The following is a 12,550-nucleotide window of genomic DNA, read 5'->3' as shown; positions in this document are numbered from 1 at the left end:
ATTTCAGAATCACATGGTGGGTATGGACATAGCAACAGCCTCATTTCTTAGTAACAATTTTCTGTGCTATTTAGTGTAGTATGGCTGTGATTAAATAGCGGTGGTAACTTAAAAGTGGGAAGACTCATGCTGTTTCATGGTTTCTGAGGTTTTGGTGCAGTAATCTGACTCCATTGCCCTGGGGCCCTGTTGATGAGGATAATGTGGTAGCAGGAATATGTACTGGAGGAGGATGCTCCCTTTGTTTTGTTGAGAAAGCAGAGAGATAAAACATCCAGGAGGGAGGTGGGATATAACTTTCAAAGACTTTGTTCCCAGTTCCTCCTTCAACAAGGCTGAACCTTCCAAAGAATCCACTACCTTCTAATAGTGATATCAGTTGGGCATAAAGTTTTCAATAGAGGAATGAGTTTGGGGAAAATATTATAGATATAAATTACAACAGTGTTTGTATCTAAAATTTGTTTTAAAATTCTTATTTACATCTTTAGGACAAATTTATGAAAGTAGAACAACGAGGTGAAAGAGCCTATATAGTTAAATATTGATAAATATAACTTGATCCCCAGGCTAGAGTCCCTGACACCATATACAATGAAGTTCAGAACTTTTGACTATTTCTTAAATGAAGAAGAGAAAAGTGATTGCATTGTCGCTAATTTTTGTTATCTCTTTAATTGTGCTATTTTAAAACTCTACTGTGTTGCCACTCTTTTTAAAAAGCTACTTGCATTTATTTATTATTGATTAAAAAAACCAAATCTTCTTTCCGGTTGTCTTCTTCTGGGTAGCAGATTCTTTTCTCGTTGATCTGAACTATATGACGGTTTGCAGGAGAATGGCCTCCTAAGGCTCATGTAGCTGATGTTTAGTGGAACTTTTGGGGCAGAATTAGAAGAGGTAGTGACATTGAAGAAGGTGTGTCACTGTCAGTGGGCTTGAAGTTTCAAAAGCCCATGATGACTTCAGTTAGCTTTTCTCTGAGTCTCCTCGTGTATGTGTATCAGGATGTAGGCTCGCAGCTACTGTTCCAGCGCCAAGCTTGCCCATCTGTGCCATGCTCCCTGCCATGCTGGGTATGGACCAGTCACTGAAACTTCAAGACAAATACATATTTTCTAAGTTACCTTGATCATGGTGTGTCAACAAGGCAGAAATACATATTGATGTTGACATTTCAAACGAACTAGACCTTTATCAGTTATTATATGTTGTTAATATTTCTTAAACAATTCTCCTGGTCATTTTGCAAGCAATATTGTTATTGCAAAGAAGTGTGTGCATGGTGTACGTGGTGTATGTGTGTGTGCAGTGTGTGTATGTGTGGTGTGTGTATGTGTGGTGTGTGTATGGTGTGTATGTGTGTGTGGTGTGTGTGTGTGGTATATGTGGTGTGTGTGGTATGTGTGTGGGGTGTGTGCGGTGTGTATGTGTGTGTGGTGTGTGTGTGTATAATGTCAAAATTCTCAGTCACTCTTCAGCAGGGCTTCAAAACCTTGTGCCATGCTTAGACATAGTATTCCCATTTCAAAAGTACAGTGCAATTCTCCCACATTGAAGACTTATTTCCTGGATCCACTTTTATATTGTTTTTGACCATCTGATACTCTTGCTGTAAGAAGTAGATGGAGAGAAAACTTCACCACCCTCCCTGTTATCTATCTAATTGGTTTCTATTCACTGGTTTTAAATGTTCCCTTTCCCAGAAATTGTGGAAAACAAAGATCCTCCCTTCATAATAAGAGTTCCAGAGACTCAGTGTAGTGAAAGCCAGACACTCTGTTTTATGACTTTGTAAAGCCCAGTGTCGGCCCAAGATAGCAGGGCACGGATTGCAGAGAGCAATCTTTATAGCCCCAGACTCACGGAGCTTCCTCGTTTCCTCATTGCTTGACTAATGGGAAGGCTCAATCTCAAGTCATTTATCCCTACCTTCCTCTCTGACCCTGACCAAAACCATTGGTGACTTCATCTCTGCATCTTCCATCCAGTTTATTATAAAGTTTATCTGATGCATGACCTTGCAGGCAAGCTTGGCTGGTAGGAATTTTCTACTCTAAACTTCTGCTTTGGGTGAGGGAGGGGATAGCTTAGCAGAGTGGGAAAGGGGCTAGGTTAGCAGGTGTGTGCTGGGCTCTACTGCTTCCTGCATGCACCTTTGCATCTGTACTGAAGCCAGCACCTCGGAAAAGGACAGCCGCTGGCATTTCTTTCTCTTCCTGTGAAGGACCCCAACTCGTTTTAGCCACAGTTATACTGTTTTGCAAAGGATTCACAGTAACAAGCTCAGCTCAGGGCCTCCGGAATGCTGAACAAATAACAAGCTTAATTCAGGGCCTCCGAAATGCTGAGCAAAGATACCTGAGGTTAGAGCAAGGACAGCCTTATCTGGCTGCAAGACAGGAGATTTATGGACTGGCCATAGAAACAAAGAAAGAGAGGATTGCGAGGCCTGAGTCACGTATAAAGCGGGGCTCTCACGAGTCAGGGGCTGTGCAATCAGACATCTGGTCGCCAGCCAGGAAAGGGGGGGCAGGATAGGAGGAACAGTAAACCGCTGAGTAGTCCCCTCATTGTTATTTAGGTTAAAAATTTACCACCCTGCATCTTGCTTCTGTAAACCTCTCTTTTTGCTCTTCTATAAGAACCCCTCACCCCCAACCTGCAGGGTGCAAGTCCTTCGAGAGACTTTGTCGCCCCAGGTACCTGCGTATCCAATAAACCTCTTGCTGTTTGCATCCGGCTGCGTGTTTTCGACTGATCTTTGGGCACGGGGTCTCTCCCGAAGGAAGACGCCCACGGGAGTCTTTCACCTGTTTCTACCTACATTTATCTTTGATCTGTCTGCCATCTACCTATCAATCAATCTGTCTGCCTACTTATCTATCTACCTATCTACCTGCTTATCTATGATTGAGGCTATGTGGGCTTTCCATTGGTTTTATTGCTGTTACTATTGGTATTTCTGAAATTACAGAAGAGTAGTTATTTTTGTAAGTGAAAATTAATGTTCGCTGACTCACACCACAACTTTTGTTTGTTTTAGTTTTTCTGGGAATTCTTTTATTTGTTTATTTTTGAGACAGAGTCTTGTTATGTAGCCCTGACTAGCCTGGAACTTGCTGTAGAGAACAGGCCAACTTCAGACTTATGGCTATTCTCTTGTCTCAGCCTCTTAAGTGCTGGAATTACAGCTATGCATCACCAGGCCAAGTTTCCTGGATATTTTCTTTATTTGTGATTTTCATTATCAAGTTAGGAATTTTCTGGCCTGGACAATAAGAAGTTCTTATGACAACTTGGTTAGTTAACAACCGAGTCTGTTCCTCTCCCAGGTTTTATTTTCAGGGATGAGAATCTTTTGGCTCTCAGCCTAAGACTTCTTTTTCCCCCTGGGAAATAAAAGTTTTATTTTTTTTTACATATGACCAAAATACATTATAAACATGAGTAAAAATGTCATAATGAAACCATTTTGTAATCCAATATATGTTAATATAAAGTACATTATTTTAAAAAAGGTTCTTTTTTAGTGAAAGTATAAGAAAATCTTGGAATGCTTGTATCATCTCTAGAACTTAAGAGGTTGAATTCTTTACAGAGTTGAACTTGAATTCTTTTGGAGGATACTTAAAACTTAACAGTACAAATTTCTCCCTTGTTTCCCACCCTTTAGCATTACGTTCATTTTGGTCATCTTAGGCCCTTCCATTCTTCCATCCTACCTTCCTTCTTTTCTTTCTTTTCTTTTTTTTGAGACAAAATTTCTCTGTGTAGTCCTGTCCTAGAACTTGCTCTGTAGACCAGGTCTTGAACTCACAGAGATCCACCTGCCTCTGCCTGCCAAGTGCTGGGATTAAAGGCATGAGCCACCACAGACTGTATTTTGTAGAGAATCGAAAATGTTTTTGACTAAATTCACAAGTGGATAACTTGATCTTTGTCCTGTAGCTTTTCCCAATCTTTCAATTACAGAGTTGTCAGCTGCCGTAATTCATGTAGGGATTATAAAGACATAGATAGATAGATAGATAGATAGATAGATAGATACATAGATACATAGACACATACATAGATATAGATCTATACAGTCCCCAGCTTAGAAAAAAGACAAACACTTGTCACATTTCTGTACTGTAGCACTCCCAATGCCCTGATCCTGTGAGTCTTCCTGAAGTTGGTATACAGGTGGTCTCAACTTGACAGAAGGACCTGGGATGGGGTCAGGGATCTGAGTGATGAAAACCCAAATTTGAGTTTGCTATCTTGAGCCAGATTGAAGCAGCAGCTAGAGTTTTGAATTCTAAGAGCATTCTGGACTTTAATCATGTTTTCTTAACCCAGTAAGAGAAAATTTTACTTCAAAAAGAAAAGGTGTCTCTCATACGGTTCATAAAAATTTGTTTAGGTTTTCTTTCTTTCTTTCTTCCTTTCTTTCTTTCTCTTTCTTTCTTTCTTTCTTTGACAGGGTTTTACTAAATATCTGGCTTAAGTAGCCCTCAAATTCCAGATCTACCTTCTGCAGCTTCCCAAGAACTAGGATGTCAGGAGTGGGTCACACCTTGCAAAAGTTACTTCGTTATACCTGAGTCTACTTGCTGTTTCTTTTCTGAGACAGGGCCAGGCAAGCCTTCCACTCCTGTGTCTCTGCATACCTCATTGCTGCTGCGATAGCCCCGGAACTCTGGCCTATGATGATGGTCTTCTCATCACAGTGCAGCTCTGTCTTCAGGAAGGGCAGCCAGATGCTCTCTCGAGCTGTAACTGTGTTCAGGGTGAAACAGTCTGGTACTCAGAGGGGGCAGTCTGTAAGTAATGCGGTTCCACCTCTAATGAACAGCAGCTCACCACTTTTAAAATGAGGTTGGGTCAGGCATGTTTCTAGCCAGACACAGAAAACCGGAAACTTGCTCAGTCGCTTTCTTACCCAGCCATACCAGGCCTGGGTGGCCACATCCCCGCCTCTGTTCCCGGGAACAATCACTGCCTTGCTAGGGAACACCGAGAATGCAGTCGAAGGAGAACCCCGCCCAGCTCGGACCAGCACTGCGCAAAAGGAGCCTGCAACCGTCCGGGAGCTCGCACTGAGGCCTTCTGGGAATTGTAGTTCTTGGATGCCTTTTTTGGCGAGGCAGTCACATCTTGCTTCCTCTGTGGCTGGGTCACGACTGCCCAGCTCAAGACTACTTATGTGTGCTTTTGTAATTCTTATACTTCAAATGAAAATTAGAACATCTAGCTGGATCTACCCTCCAAATGCATCTCCGTCTTCCAGTCCCTTCTCACCATCTCCACTGCTAATGCCCTCACCTCTTTTCTCCCCTGTGCTTGTGCGGTGAGCGGACAAGCACTTCTTGCGGGAGCAGCACATTGCAAACAAAACCAGATCGTATCAGGCAGCTTCTCAAACAGCTGTCTACTGGCTTCTCAGCTCACTTAAAATTTTCTCCGCGTCCTGGGTGGCCCCTGTAATCCGTCCTTTGGAATCCCCCAGACCTTGTGCACTACTCTTTTTTGTTCATTCGCCTGGTCTCACTCGCCCTCAGTGAAAGCAGCAGGCAAATGGCTGCCTCATAGTCCCCTCTCCATCTGGAGAGCTGGACGGCTGCATGGTTTAGTCTATGTTCTCCTTAGGGGCTTTGCTCAGAAACCTTCTCAATAGGGTTTTTCCAGTCACCTGTACAAACCTTCCCTTCCCTTTTCAGCTTCACTTAGTGAAGCCCACGTCCAGATCCCGGATCGTCTTTCTCTCATCCCCACTAGGAACTGAGCTCCCCATGGAAGCTGTCAGTTGGCTTGGGTCATGATGATATTGCTAGTGATTGTTAGGAATATTTCCTAATAATAGCTCCCTGCTGATGCAAAATTCCCAATCAAGCCAAATCAAAACAAGCCAAATTAAGAAATATCCAGGTTTAATGGGAGATCTGCGCTCTCGGGTGGCCCCAAGGGGGAAACCGGGAAGCCGCAGAAACGCAACCCCTCCCCTCAACCCAGGGAGAAAGGGAGAACACGTGTTCCTTTTTGGGGGATCACTAAAATACACTGGGGGAAAAGTGGTCCTGGCCCCACCCCCAGGGAGGGATCAGGACCTGGCCTGCTGGGATTTGGAATCCGGACCAGGCCTTGGAGTTGGAATAGATGCGAGGGGCTGGGGCCTACGCTCCCAACTTGACAGTGATTAGACGCAGTAAATGCACAAGAGCTATTTTTGCTGGTTAAGCCCATAGATTAAAAAAAAAAAAATCCCTCTCTAAGAAGCACGTACAAAAAAACAAAAATCTGAAAGACTATATCAAAGCTTTGAAAAGATTAGACTTCGTAAGAAAAAAATAGAAAAGTTTGCAGTAGCAAAATTGTCCGTTGTAGTCCCAGTAGCACCAGCACGATTTCTAACTATGAAAATTTATCTTTTAGAATTCCAATGATGCTATCTGAGACATGTGGTTTTTATTCATTGCTGGCAGCCATTGGAAGGTTTCAAAATAAACTTTAGAAATGAATTTGGTATGAAGAAGGTGAAACAGGCAAATTGAGGCATGAGGTCAAAATTATTTTCCTAAGCTCTCCCCTGCCCATCTAATAGCAAAGACAAAATCTGGACCAAGGTGGTCCCTTGACTGCTAATGGTGCCATTTAGTCATTTTTATTGCACAACTGCATTCATTCTGGCCAGGGCCCCTCTTGGGGTTTATTTTTCTTACCTGTAGAACAGAGGGTATGGGGTTAGACTGCATCACGGGCTGAATTGTGTAAAAGGAATGAATGTCAGTGGCTCCTGTGTAGTTGCAAACTTAGAGAACACATTTGAATTCGACCTGGAGAACAGCAAGGCATAGTGAAAACTTGAAAAGTACTGTTATTATTTCTATATATGCATTTGGACAACACAGAACAACACCCAAAGGCAGTGATTTGTAAAATTCATGGAAAATCTGATTGAAACTTTGAGCTAAACGGGAGCTTATCTTCTGAGATGTGATGGCTTCACACCGCCCTCCTGTGGTAACAACGTGAAACTACCAAGCAAGTCTTTTTAAATTTTTTTTACTGCTTTATAAATAATACCATTCAAAATTTTCACTTCTTCCCACTTCCCTCCTGCTTCCCCCTTTCTCCTCCCCCCCCCCTCCAGTCCTAAGGGAGGACAGGGTACCCTTCTTGGAAATAGGCTCTTCTGTTTTTTCCATTCACTATGATCCAGATCTAGGGTTTGGCAAGACTCAGCCCATGCCCATACCAATGTATTTATTGAAAAGCACAGGATCTGAAGTAACTTTAGGGCAAGGCATGGATTAATAAGCTAGTGCAGCATTCCTAGCCCTTTGTGATCTGGGGTCAGCTTCTTTCCTGAGCTAGGCTCCAAATAAAGCCACCTGTATCCTGCTCACAAAGTTTCCGGATTTGTGAACTGGTGGTATCAATGTCTTATGCAACCACTTTTCTTAGAAGATGTTGCTATAGCTGGAAAGCCAACTAAAGCATCTGTAGGACTGAGAGCCCCTGCCACTGAAAGTTTACTTTTCCAGAGTTGGATAGTGCATGGTTTGGCTTTTATATCTCCCTGAACATAAGACCATGTGACCTTAAGAAAGTGGGATACACTTTGTGATTTAAAATATTACTTCTGGAATCCCAGGATAACCAAAACAATCCTGTACAATAAAAGAACTCTGGAGGCATCACAATCCCTGACTTCAAACTCTATTACAGAGCTACAGTACTGAAAACAGCCTGGTAATGGCATAGGAACAGACCAGAGGACCAATGGAACTGAATTGAGGACCCGGATATTAATCCACACACCTTCGAACACGTGATTTTTGACAAAGTAACAAAAAATATCAAATGGAAAAAAAGCATATTTAACAAATGGTTCTGGCATAACTGGATATCAACATGTAGAAGAATGAAAATCGACCCATATCTATCACCATGCACAAAACTCAGGTAGGTCCAAATGGATCAAAGACCTCAACATAAAGCCAGCCACACTGAACCTTACAGAAGAGAAAGTGGGAAATACACTTGAAAGCATTGGCACAGGAGACCACTTCCTAAATATAAACCCAGCAGCACAAAAACTGAGAGAAACAATTAATAAATAGTACCTCCTGAAAGTGAAAACCTTCAGTAAAACAACGGACATGGTCAACAAGAAAAAGAAAGACAGCCTACAGAATGGGAAAAGATCTTCACCAACCCCACATCAGACAGAGGTCTGATCTCCAAAATATACAAAGAACTCAAGAAATTGGTCATCAAAAGAACAAATAATCCAATGAAAAAATGGAGTACAGACCTAAATAGAGAACTCTCAACAGAGCAATCTAAAATGGCTGAAAGACACTTAAGGAAATGTTCAACATCTTTAGTCATCAGAGAAATGCAATCAAAACAACTCTGAGATTCCATCTTACACCTGTAAGAATGATCAAAATAAAAAACACTGATGACAACTTATGCTGGAGAGGTTGTGGGGAAAAGGGAACACTCCAGCATTGCTGGTAGGAATACAAGCTGGTACAGCCCCTTTGGATGTCAGTGTGGTGATTTCTCAGAAAATTAGGAAACAATTTTCCTCAAGACCCAATAATACCACTTTTGAGTATATATCCAAAGAATGCTCAGTTGTGCCACAAAGACATGTGCTCAGCTATGTTCATACCAGTTGTTTGTCCTAGCCAGAACCTGGAAACAACCTAAATGCCTTTTGACCGAAGAATGGATAAAGAAAATGTGGTACATTTACATAATGGAGTACACACAGCAGAAAAACAAAACAAAGCAAAACAAAACAAAACAAAAAAAAACGACATCTTGAATTTTGCAGGCAAATGGATGGAGCTAGAAAGCACCATTTTGAGCGAGGTAACCCAGACCCAGAAAGACAATTATCACATGTACTCACTCATAAGTGGCTTTTAAACATAAAGCAAAGAAAACCTGCCCACAAATCACAATCCCAGAGAACCTAGACAACAATGAGGACCCTAAGAGAGACATACATAGATCTAATCTACATGGGAAGTAGAAAAAGACAAGATGTCCTGAGTAAATTGGGAGCATGGGGATCTTGGGAGAGGGTTGAATGGGATGAGAGAGGTAGGGAGGGGAAAAGAGAAAAATGTAGAGCTCAATAAAAATAGAAAAAAATTTCATTTTGGAAGAGAGTGGTGGTGATTGGCTTCATGGCTTTGGGCATGTTAAGCCAGCACTCTGACACTTCTATCACTGAGGCACAGCCCCAGCCATAAAACATATGATTTTTCATGACAGGATCTCACACAGGGTTTAGTCTAGCCTTAAAGTTGCTATGTAGCCAAAACTGATATTGGACTCTCATCTTCCAGATCCCATGAGTTGGTATTATCTGCATGTACTATTACCACTCAGGTCTTAAAGTATTCTTACTTTCAATTTATCTCAAGAGTTTTATACAATTGAAAAATCAATTAGCTAGCTCAGGCTGCTATTTTCCACTTGGAGGTACTTAAATGACCCCGTGATTGTTTTTCAGTTCTATTCTTTCTTTGCTCAGTCAGCTTCCAAACAGGTGTCAGAATGCAATTTCCAAACCTAATCTCAACAGGCCATGATGAGGGATGTCTTTCTCTTGCCACAGTGACTTCAAACAGCTAGATTCTGTGCACCTACAACACAGATCTACTTAGGTTCTACAATACTCACAAGCCGTGTATGGTACAGAATGCATAAACAGTAGTGAACTAGCTTATGCATAGTCTAAAATCGACCTTATACTGTCATATTTTTGGTGAGAGGAAAGTTATTGGATGTGTTTGATAGTTTTTGAAACTTGTAGGTCAACAGTCTTCTACATTCATCTCGTTTGGAACCCTACTTTAGTGACTATTGTAGCGATGTCATCATCACCATTATTATTATTATGTTTGGTGTATGTTGTGAAGATGTTTACAAGTGTGAGTAAGTTTGTGGAAGTCACTCTGTCACTTCCCACTTAACTTCTTGGCACAGGATCTGCCACCAAACCTGAAGCTCATCTGTTTGGCCCAACCAGCTGGCCAGGAAGCTCCGGCAATTCTCCTGCTTCCATTCTCCCAACACTGGGGTTACCGGTACATGCTGCCACATCTGGATGTGGATGCTAGAGCTACAAACTCTTGTCCCCATGTTTTGTCACATGCACTTTGCTAACTGAGTCATATCCCCAGTCTTCCAATCCTATTATTATCAAAAGCTTTTCACCATCCCAATGGAGAGCCTTGTACACTGTCAGTGTCTGTACATATCTGCCTTGGAAATTACTACCTGAGAGAACAGAAACAAAACTTTCCGGGCTGTAAAGACTGATCAAATCTACCTCTACACCCTGCTTATTTGAGTATTGTGTCACTGTAGTTGACACATTTGGTCTCCAGCCCCTAGGATAAATTGTGGATCAATGGAGGTACCCTCCTGTACCCATTTCTGTGCCCCGGCATATATGCATGGGATGTTTTTAAAGACTTTTGCCTGCAATGTACTCATCAATGAGTCTCCAGCTGTATTTCTTTTGTAAAAATTAAATTGATTTTATTGTTCCACCCCACCAAATGCATGTGCCACATCTTGTTCGTGGGAGTCAGAGGACAAGCTTTGAAAGTTCTTTCCTTCCACCACAGATTCTGCGGATCAAACTCAGATCCTCATTCTTGTAGTGAAAGCTCTTTTACCTCTGAGTCATCTTAGTGGGTAACAAAGCCCCAGTTTGTTTCTGACAAACATCATGTTGACGCTACACTGTGAACCAAGGCAAATACAGTTATCATGGGATTCTAGCCTAGCTCTTACTACTCATCACTGCACCCCACCCCGGAGTGGGGGCATCTCCCATATCCCTAGTCTCGACTCTGTCCACATTTATTAACTTCCATTCATTAACTCTTGACTAAGAAACACTTTGGACATGTCTTCTCCTCCACTTCCCTGTACTGCCATCCAAATTGCGAATCTGACAACTCCATTATGTTCACAGTGGAAAGAGAAACCATGTCTGTTTTGCTTACCAATGTCTGTGCATGAAAAGGCCCATAAACCATCGTGCAGCTTAAATTAACTAATCCCATTCTTTAGGATCACCCTGGGAGCTAACAAGACCCCGACAGATTGACTGACAGAGAAACATAATGAACTTCTGTGAGGCTGTCTTTGTGCCTTTGAGGGGCATAAGGGCATTCTGTCTCAGAGGGCCTTCCCCTGAGTCAATCAACTGAGCAATCCCAAAGGAAGTCTGCCTAACATTGCTATAATGAACCCTGAGTCACAGGGACCAACTGATTGCCAATTCTCTATGCATATGGCGCTCTTTCTTGCTAAACTTCCCTAGAGCTCCTTCGCTTGTTTAACTTTCCTTAATAACCAGCAGATGGCTTCTGTCTGGGCAGTCATCAGCTGGTGCTTAGCAATGGCACATTCAAGAGGAGGCATGGGGCTTGTTAGGGGTGGGGAATCCAGATGCTGACATGCAGAATGCCAGGTGAAATTATCGGGCACCATCTAATTGGTGTCAGAGAATCAACAAGGACAGCTGAGAGGGGTGTTAGGAGGACTCCTTCCTGGAAGGGATGACTATTGCTCAGCAGTGTGTACCAACTAGCAAACGCAAGGTTTGTGGTACCCAGGAACTGCTGTAGACTAGAGCCTTCTTATTTTATGAGTCCCCAGCATTACACATGATGCCCTAGGTATATGGAGTTTTCATTGATGTAGAGTGACTAGAAACTCAGAACCATCATTTAGTCATTCATTCAAATACCCGAAAGTTTTGGTATGGTCTTGCAGTCCATCTGGCTACATTCAGTGTATTAGGAGTCAATGTATCACTTAGGATCAAACAGTGAAAAATGATGCTTAATCATTCATTGTTATTGCATTTTACGATTTGTATTATTATTATGTTTGAATGAAAATTATAATTGTACAGAGTTTTGGGTACAAGTTGATGTTATGATAAATGTACATAGTGTGGCATTACATAAATATGAGTTAGTGTATCCATGAAGCAGAATCGGCAGATAAATAGCTCACTTAGCTTAAGAGGGAGTGATTTAGGTAGACATTGAATAAAACTGATGTTGAGCATCTGGAAGACAAGAAAACTCAAGCTGATGCAGCCGAGGAAAGCGAAGAATGAAGAGTAGTGTCAGAGCGAAACTGGGACAGTCCGTGAAGACTGTCCTCTGGCCTGCCCAGTGGTGCCTTCTGTGTAGGAATGCAAGGTGTGACAGATGAAAGAGCGCCGTGTCAGAGCACCGTGTCAGAGTACGGGTGAGTTCTTCACACGAAAGCTCAGTGAGCCCCTCTCCAAAGAGGCTTCATTGTCCAGTGTCGAGTGTGGGAAGCACCAAGTGATTCATCCAGCAAGTATTTCTTGAGCCCCTTTCTTTCTCTAGATGCTGCTCTACAGGCTGAGTCTCCTTGACAAACTGCAGGCAGAGAAATAACAGACTGCTCTCGCACTGGAGGGAAACACAGATGAGAAAGGCGAAAACTGCATATGTGATATTCTTTCATCAGGAACAACTGCCTC

At 42.3% G+C, this 12,550-nt stretch overlaps 1 long non-coding RNA gene across 2 annotated transcripts; it reads right to left on the bottom strand.

Annotated features, from left to right (window-relative positions):
* Nucleotides 1-655: 655 nt before the first annotated feature.
* Nucleotides 656-5,077, bottom strand: LOC125412390 (uncharacterized). Of its 2 annotated transcripts, none has more exons than XR_015737558.1 (2): nucleotides 4,586-5,077; nucleotides 656-1,096 (listed from the first exon to the last, which is right to left on the bottom strand). It is a non-coding gene; the product is annotated as an uncharacterized LOC125412390 (long non-coding RNA). The 2 variants fall into 2 exon arrangements; XR_007235581.3 differs by having other exon boundaries at nucleotides 4,656-5,077.
* Between the last annotated feature and the right edge of the window lie 7,473 nt (nucleotides 5,078-12,550).

The sequence above is a fragment of the Myodes glareolus genome, chromosome 3, assembly GCF_982192425.1.
Source record: "Myodes glareolus chromosome 3, mMyoGla1.1, whole genome shotgun sequence".
Lineage (NCBI taxonomy): Eukaryota > Metazoa > Chordata > Mammalia > Rodentia > Cricetidae > Myodes > Myodes glareolus.
Note: the sequence above shows the minus strand (reverse complement) of the source record. Positions and strands in the feature narration are given on the sequence as shown.